Below are 9,345 nucleotides of genomic sequence, written 5' to 3' on the forward strand. Positions count from 1 at the left end.
AATGGGTGAGACATGTGTTTAACACTTGTGTTTGGGTTTACTTGGCATATTAGGACCATTTTCACCCGTGTTAGTAATTATTGGTTAGTTTGGGCGCGGTTTGTACTTGGAATTACATTTGGGTCGAATTTGCACTAAGTGTCAAATTGGGTTGGTTGTAAATCCAATCTAAGTGTGTTGTTGAATTTGTGATAATGGAATAGGTACTTTCCATTGACGAGTTGCGGATTACTTGGTTGCATTCATCAAGGCTTAAGGTGAGTGTTAATATCCTATATGCATATGTATGTGTAGGATGGGTGCGGGTCGGGTGAAGTGGTTCTCGGTTATAGAGCTCACTTCACATATAGGTGGATTGATGGACTTGTGTGTAGGTCCAATTGGCACGGTTGTGCGTTTTGGTTGACCATCTTTGACGAGGTGCACACCTTGCGTGTACTCTATCACATGGGCGTGTGATGTGGATTATATAACCCTAAATGGCGAAGGGTTAATATTGTGAGTGGAATAATTATGCGTGTACGTATATAATGTATTTATTTGTGTAGTATGAATGTGGTATTGTCGCGGTGTTCAAGACACCACATTCTAAGTAACGAGTAGTAGTGTCGCGGTGTTTAAGACACTACTCATTGTTTGATTGGCATGTGGTATTGTCGCGGTGGTTAAGACACCACAATGTCATGGGAGTGGAATTGTCGCGGTGTTCAAGACACCACTCATTATTTTGATTGACGTGTGGATTCGTCGCGGTGTTTAAGATGCCACATTGTCATGGGGGTGAATTAGTCGCGGTGTTTAAGACATCACCCGGGGGATTAGTGATTACGCGGTGTTTAAGTAACGCTAATGGATGTTACGAACTCCGACGGTCTCTTACGAGTATCGTTCCCTTGTACAATTGGTTAACCATGGTTATTGTGTTGTAAGCGTAAGCAAATTATGTTATTCGAGAGATATATACATATATATACATATATATTGTATACATATAATGTTGTATTGTCGTGTTGTAGCTAACCCTCCGGGTGTAGCTTATTGGCATTGTTCACATCGTTGTTGGCAAACTTATATTTTGTTGATGTATCTTTAGCTCATTGCTTAGTGATCTTACGGTATGCTTAGACTAGCTTGCCTTTATGTTTGGATGCTCCGGTATGCGGTATTTGCTATTTTGTGGCGTGTCCATTTTATGCATATATATGTATGTAGTATATTCTCACTCACTAAGCGTTAGCTTACCCTCTCGTTGTTGATATTTTATAGGTTCGCATGCTTGGCGGCTCGGGTAAGCTTGGGAATTAGAGATCTCGGCTTGGTTGCTTTAGAAGATCTTGCTTTTGGACTCGATTAGGATTTGGGTAGCGTAGTCCCAAATCACCATGCTCGGTTTTGTGTAAACGTAACTAGTCGGGTCATAATGATTATAACCGGTTTACGATTTAATTAATGAACCATTGTATTAAGGAGTTTAAATCGTTAATGTATGTTTTAAGTTCGATGAACTTACTTGGATAACAAATATGTTTTGGAATATGTGTAACGGGACCAAAAGTATTATTTAACGCGTATTAAAAGGAAAAATTTTTATGGGCCGGTTTTAATACGGGTTGGGTTGTTTCAAGTGGTATCAGAGCATGGTCTAAGGGATTTAGGCGACTTGAGATAGGTGCCTAGACTTAGACTTTTGTGTGTGCGTATTTGCTGCGGGATTTGTAGGAGAACGGGACGGACGGAAATTTGGTTAGTGCCTTAGCGTGTAGGTGAACTAACTAGGATATTGTGTTGTGTTGTGATGTTATTCCTTGCGTATGTTTATATGTGTAGGAATTTTGTTGTGTTGGTTATTATCATCGAGCGAGGCGGTCGTTGTACTAACGAGTCGATACGGCGTGTGTGCGTAATAAGAACTTGCAAACCTTATTACGGGTGCAAATCGTGTCTAGCAAGTGATGTACGACGAGTGTTTAGCAAGATGGGGTGGTGTTGTGCGTGTCATTTTATACGTGCGTGGACTAATCGTTTTGCATTCCTTAGAATGACGACGCGAAACGAGATCGAGACGAACGACGCTGAGTTTAACGCTAGAGTTGCGGCCGCCGTTGCGGAGCAAATGAGTGCGTTTTGAGAAGAAATGGATAGGAAGTATTCCGAATTTCGAAATGGTGGAGAAATGGAGCATTGTCTTAAGAGCTTCATGAGGACTAAACCTCCGATGTATGACGGGAAACCGGATCCTTTAGTAAGCACAACTTGAATCTCGGATGTTGAAGGGTGTTTTCGTACTATTGAATGCCCTCCCGAGAAAAAGACAAGACTCGCTACTAGTTTATTGCGGGGTAGGGCGAAGGATTGGTTGGATGGTAAGATTGATCTTGTCGGTGGTGAGCCGTTTATGGCATTATCGTGGGACGATTTTAAGAAGGAATTCTTCGAGGAGTTTCGGACTTCGGCCGACTTTTCGGAATTGCGTGATGAGTTGCGAAACTTGCAACAGGGATCTATGGATTTGAATACTCTCAAGACGACCTTTATGGCGAAGACTCGTTTTTGCCCGGAGTATTTAGGGAATGATCGGTTGTTAATGGAGGATTTCTATCGAACCTTGAATGATGACTTGAAGAATAAGATTAGCCGGGGTCACGCGAAATCGTTTGCGGAATTATTCGCCGTGGCTAGAGGTTTCGAGTCGTATTCACGATCAAAGAAGGGTGAACCTTCGAGAGAGAGAAGGGTTGTTTCGCATGGTGCTCCGAGTAAGAGGACTAAGGGTCCGAGTGTGAGCACGGGTGGTACACGGATGGGTATATTGGATTCTAGTGCGTCTAGATGTTACAATTGTGGCATAAGGGGTCACAAGTCGTGGGAATGTTCGGTACCAAAAGGCGATGGCATGGTGTGCTTCAATTGCCAAGAAGAAGGACATCGTAAGTCGGAATGTCCCAAGCTAGCGGGAACGGGGGCGGCAAGGAGACGTTAAGGTACGTTTCATTTTAATAAATATGTCTTTTGATTATTTATTAAGTGCCGTTTGAAGTTGAGTTTATTAAATGCATTGTGTTGTGCATGTTATTGATATGGGTGACGTTCCTAATGGAAGTACCCTATGACGACGTTTTGATTGACGGGCAAAGGGCGTAAGACTTGGTGTAACCAAGCATTCCTTGATATTTGTAAAATGTTTCTACCAAGCCATGGAAATGGGTTGGTGTTCGGTTGTTAAGCGCGTGTTCGCTTTTGTGTTGAGGTCGATGAACCGTGAGGTTCGACGGGTGGGCTGAAACCCTTGAGATCGAGTGTTTTGAATCTCGATGTATGTTGGTAATGGAGTCTTTATGACGCGACATTAGGTGCCTCTTTTATACCTACTAGCGTGGTGTTCGACTCCGATTATGTTGCGGTTACATTGTACTTAGGGTACCGAAGTGAAATCCTTAGGTACATGAGTGACTAGGTGGAATTTGACAAACTAAAGCAATTGGATGATTGCGAAGGTATGGTTTGTGTAATCTTGGTACACTTTTGCTCGAAGTGTTTAAGGATTGATTGAAATCCTTTGTGTGCTCAAGGCTGGAGCAAGATATGGTGACGGGTCGTGTGAGCCCAATCTTTGTAAAGTCTAACTTAGGTAGCATTGTATGGTTGTACGAGTTGTGGATATGGGACGTAGTTCCAAATGGGGGAGTTACACTCCCGCACGAGGAAGTTTTAGTGTGAGATTTCGGATGATGCTTTTGGTAGATCAGGAAAATGTTGTCGAGACCTGATTTTGGTCGATTTGTGGTAGATTACAATTTCGGATAAATTGCACTTATGGTTTGGATTTGAATTATCACCGAGGTGGTAATGTGGTAAATCTCGATTGAGAGATAATGGACGTGTTTGGCGAGCAAGGTGAAATCCTTCGGTTAAGGGAGGTGTGTGTCGGATTCTTTTCTAGAGAATAATTGTTTTGTGCCTATGTGTGATATAGGTGGTTCTTGCTCGTGTATGTGAATGGTTAGTGGTATCCGTTAGGATTCACTATGGCGTAGCAGAGCGCGATGTTACGCTACTCGTCGTTCGAGGCCAAAAGGGCGTTGATTGATGAAGCATGACTTTCGAGTCCGCTGACTTCATCATGGGAGTATGCGATTGGTGGAGCATGACCTTCGGGGTCCACTGACTTCATCATGAGCGAGGTGTTATATTGGTGAAGCATGACTTTCGGAGTCCGCTGACTTCATCCGGTGTTGAGATTGGTGAAGCATGACCTTCGGGGTCCGCTGACTTCATCATGGGATTATTGATTGGTGAAGCATGATATTCGGGTTCGCTGACTTTATCATGGTAGTGAATCGCGTGTAGTTCGGATTCACTAAGGCGCGTGTGTTTTCGGCCAGCCTTCGTGTTGTGTGATCTGTCGGTTGTTTTATACACCGATGGTGGGGTCGTAAGGACCGTGATGTTGATCTGTTGGTTGTTTTATACACCAATGGTGGGGTCGTAAGGATCGTGTTTTGTGATCGATCGGGTGTTTTTATACGCCGATGGTGGGGTCGCGAGGACCATGTGGTATGATTAGTGATGCGATAGCCGTGTTTCGCTCACGTGTTGTTACGGGTGTGACGATAGTCGATTTTGTACACCTTTGGATTTGGCGTTTTCATAGTCGTTTTGGGCGCTATCGGTTTTAGCCTTTTGATTATGATGTTACGGTAGTTGTGTATTGATCGTATTGCGCACTACAAGGGATGTTTAGTGATTGGTGTTATCCGTCAGGATTCGTTGGTTCGGTCTTCATCGTTTCGGATTGTTGACCTTAGGTTGAGACTTGGTTGCTTTTAGCGTTGTACTCGGTAAGGGTACGCTAAGGGGTTGATATCTCTGTACGAGATTGGTTGAGTTTTCCCGATGTTAGGGAATGAGCATGGTTTTAGTGCTCGGATTGTGGATTTGATAAATCGCGGGTGACGATTTAGTTGTTAAAGGCAATTCAGTGGGAAGAATTGCTTAGGAAAGTCAGTTTGGACTTATGTTTGAGGACCGTGAAGTGTGGTCCGTTTGGTTAAATGACAAGGATCACGAGGACGTGATCGAGTCTAAGTGGGGGAGAGTTGTAACACCCCGTTTTCCCCGTATATGATTTATAGGTGTATGGTGTACGTACGATAGGCGTATGAAGGGTTTGGGACATGTTCGGGTGTTAAAGTCTTGTGTATGAGACAAGGAGTCAGATCACGCCTTGTGTCGCGGCGCGACAAAGTAGGCCGCGGCGCGGCAAACAACTGAAATCTGGATCAGAAGTTGGACAAAAGGGATCCCAGAACTAGTCAAATGTCGCGGCGCGACAACTTAGGCCGCGGCGCGGCATACTGGGCAAACTGGTGCCGGATCCTTGTAAATTTAAATGAAGTTCAAGGGCATTTTGGTCTTTTCACATTTGAGCCAGATTTAAGGCTTTAACCTCATCCACCCATTTCATTTCTCATTTTAATTTCCCTTTTCTTTTCATTTTTCCTCTCAAACTCAAACACCCATTTGATTTCAAAAGGATTTTTGGAAAGGAAGGATCGGGAGTTGATCCTTGGCGTAGTTGACAAGTGTGTTCTCCTCGTTCTTAGCTACACGGTGATACTAGTGGTAAGCTCTAACTCCGAAATTCATTTTCGTGTTCATCATTCAAGTTTAGGGCTTTTGATTGTATGATTCATAGGTGAAACCCATTTAGTTGTTAATTGAAGGTTAACACCAAGATTCGGGTTTATTGTTGTTAATGTCGGGTTTTGGGTTTGGTGTGCAAGTTCATGCTTGTAAGACTTGTAAATGGTGTATAATCACTAGTATTAGTGATTATTGAGGTTTTGGGGACATTTAGGGTTCTTGGAGTTGACTAATTTTGACTAGAGCCAAAATTAGGGTTTGGTGATGATTTTTACCCGATTGTTGATTTATTAAGGTTTATAAAATTAAAATGGATTAAGTTGAAGTATTAAACCGAGTTAAATGTGTTTTGGTGTCAAGACTTGTAAACGGTGAGATTTTGACTTAATGGGTCAAAATTAGGGTTTTGGTGTCAAAATGGGTGAGACATGTGTTTAACACTTGTGTTTGGGTTTACTTGGCATATTAGGACCATTTTCACCCGTGTTAGTAATTATTGGTTAGTTTGGGCGCGGTTTGTACTTGGAATTACATTTGGGTCGAATTTGCACTAAGTGTCAAATTGGGTTGGTTGTAAATCCAATCTAAGTGTGTTGTTGAATTTGTGATAATGGAATAGGTACTTTCCATTGACGAGTTGCGGATTACTTGGTTGCATTCATCAAGGCTTAAGGTGAGTGTTAATATCCTATATGCATATGTATGTGTAGGATGGGTGCGGGTCGGGTGAAGTGGTTCTCGGTTATAGAGCTCACTTCACATATAGGTGGATTGATGGACTTGTGTGTAGGTCCAATTGGCACGGTTGTGCGTTTTGGTTGACCATCTTTGACGAGGTGCACACCTTGCGTGTACTCTATCACATGGGCGTGTGATGTGGATTATATAACCCCAAATGGCGAAGGGTTAATATTGTGAGTGGAATAATTATGCGTGTACGTATATAATGTATTTATTTGTGTAGTATGAATGTGGTATTGTCGCGGTGTTCAAGACACCACATTCTAAGTAACGAGTAGTAGTGTCGCGGTGTTTAAGACACTACTCATTGTTTGATTGGCATGTGGTATTGTCGCGGTGGTTAAGACACCACATTGTCATGGGAGTGGAATTGTCGCGGTGTTCAAGACACCACTCATTATTTTGATTGACGTGTGGATTCGTCGCGGTGTTTAAGACGCCACATTGTCATGGGGGTGAATTAGTCGCGGTGTTTAAGACATCACCCGGGGGATTAGTGATTACGCGGTGTTTAAGTAACGCTAATGGATGTTACGAACTCCGACGGTCTCTTACGAGTATCGTTCCCTTGTACAATTGGTTAACCATGGTTATTGTGTTGTAAGCGTAAGCAAATTATGTTATTCGAGAGATATATACATATATATTGTATACATATAATGTTGTATTGTCGTGTTGTAGCTAACCCTCCGGGTGTAGCTTATTGGCATTGTTCACATCGTTGTTGGCAAACTTATATTTTGTTGATGTATCTTTAGCTCATTGCTTAGTGATCTTACGGTATGCTTAGACTAGCTTGCCTTTATGTTTGGATGCTCCGGTATGCGGTATTTGCTATTTTGTGGCGTGTCCATTTTATGCATATATATGTATGTAGTATATTCTCACTCACTAAGCGTTAGCTTACCCTCTCGTTGTTGATATTTTATAGGTTCGCATGCTTGGCGGCTCGGGTAAGCTTGGGAATTAGAGATCTCGGCTAGGTTGCTTTAGAAGATCTTGCTTTTGGACTCGATTAGGATTTGGGTAGCGTAGTCCCAAATCACCATGCTCGGTTTTGTGTAAACGTAACTAGTCGGGTCATAATGATTATAACCGGTTTACGATTTAATTAATGAACCATTGTATTAAGGAGTTTAAATCATTAATGTATGTTTTAAGTTCGATGAACTTACTTGGATAACAAATACGTTTTGGAATATGTGTAACGGGACCAAAAGTATTATTTAACGCGTATTAAAAGGAAAAATTTTTATGGGCCGGTTTTAATACGGGTTGGGTTGTTGTTGTTGTTGTTGTTGTTGTTGTTGTTGTTGTTGTTGTTGTTGTTGTTGTTGTTGTTGTTGCTGTTGTTGCTGTTGTTGCTGTTGCTGCTGTTGCTGCTGTTGCTGCTGTTGCTGCTGTTGCTGCTGTTGTTGCTGTTGCTGCTGTTGCTGCTGTTGCTGCTGTTGCTGCTGTTGCTGCTGTTGCTGCTGTTGCTGCTGTTGCTGCTGTTGCTGCTGCTGCTGCTGTTGTTGTTGTTGTTGTTGTTGTTGTTGTTATTGTTGTTGTTGTTGTTGTTGTTGTTGTTGTTGTTGTTGTTGTTAGGCCGTTTGTTGTAGTTGCGATTGATGTTGCGATTGTTGGGATAATTGTTGCGATTATTATTGTAATTGTTGTTGTTGTTGTATTGGTGATTCTTATCACCGTTTTCCTCCCACTTTCTTTTGACTTGCTTCACATTGGCCTCTTCAGCCGTCTGTTCTTTAATTCTTTCCTCAATCTGGTTCACTAGTTTGTGAGCCATTCTACATGCCTGTTGTATGGAGGCGGGCTCGTGTGAACTTATATCTTCTTGGATTCTTTCCGGTAATCCTTTCACAAACGCGTCGATCTTCTCTTCCTCATCTTCGAACGCTCCCGGACACAATAGGCACAATTCTGTGAATCGTCTTTCGTACGTGGTAATATCAAATCCTTGGGTTCGTAACCCTCTAAGTTCTGTCTTGAGCTTATTGACCTCGGTTCTGGGACGGTACTTCTCGTTCATCAAGTGCTTGAATGCTGACCACGGTAGTACGTACGCATCATCTTGTCCCACTTGCTCTAGATAGGTATTCCACCATGTTAACGCAGAACCTGTGAAGGTATGCGTAGCGTACTTCACTTTGTCCTCTTCAGTACACTTACTTATGGCAAACACCGATTCGACCTTCTCGGTCCACCATTTCAATCCGATCGGTCCTTCGGTTCCATCAAATTCTAAAGGTTTGCAGGCAGTGAATTCTTTGTAGGTGCATCCTACATGATTTCCTGTACTGCTAGATCCAAGGTTATTGTTGGTATGTAGCGCAGCCTGTACTGCGGCTATGTTTGAAGCTAGAAAAGTACGGAATTCCTCTTCATTCATATTCACGGTGTGTCGAGTAGTCGGTGCCATTTCCTTCAAAATAGTCAAATGGAACAAGTTAATCATACAGAATATTAAGAGTAGTTAATAGTATTTCGTAGCATAATATGAACTCATTTATAAAAGCTTTTTCTTCATATTAGCGTTTTATAAGTTTAAATTCGGGTAGTACCTACCCGTTAAGTTCATACTTAGTAGCTAATATACAATTCAACTACTACAATTCTATATGAAAAACTGATTATAATAATATTTCGCGTTCAAACTTTTATACAATATTTTACAAACTTACAACACCGCTTATTTTACATAAAGCATGAAATATAGCACACAATAAATTTGATACAAGATAGTTGTGAAGATAATTCTAGCTAGTACACAAGTCGTTCAGCAAAGGCAATAAAGACACGTAATTCATACGTCCAGAAACAAGTCATGCATTCTGGTTTTACTAGGACTACTTCCCATCCTTGGTCTTGTGGAACATAACCGTTATGGTCGTTGATAAGACAGCGTGTTGTAACGTCGTCAAAGGGACGAGGGTTACGTAATGACCAACAGTCTCATAATAA

This window comes from Rutidosis leptorrhynchoides, chromosome 1, assembly GCF_046630445.1.
Source record: "Rutidosis leptorrhynchoides isolate AG116_Rl617_1_P2 chromosome 1, CSIRO_AGI_Rlap_v1, whole genome shotgun sequence".
NCBI lineage: Eukaryota > Viridiplantae > Streptophyta > Magnoliopsida > Asterales > Asteraceae > Rutidosis > Rutidosis leptorrhynchoides.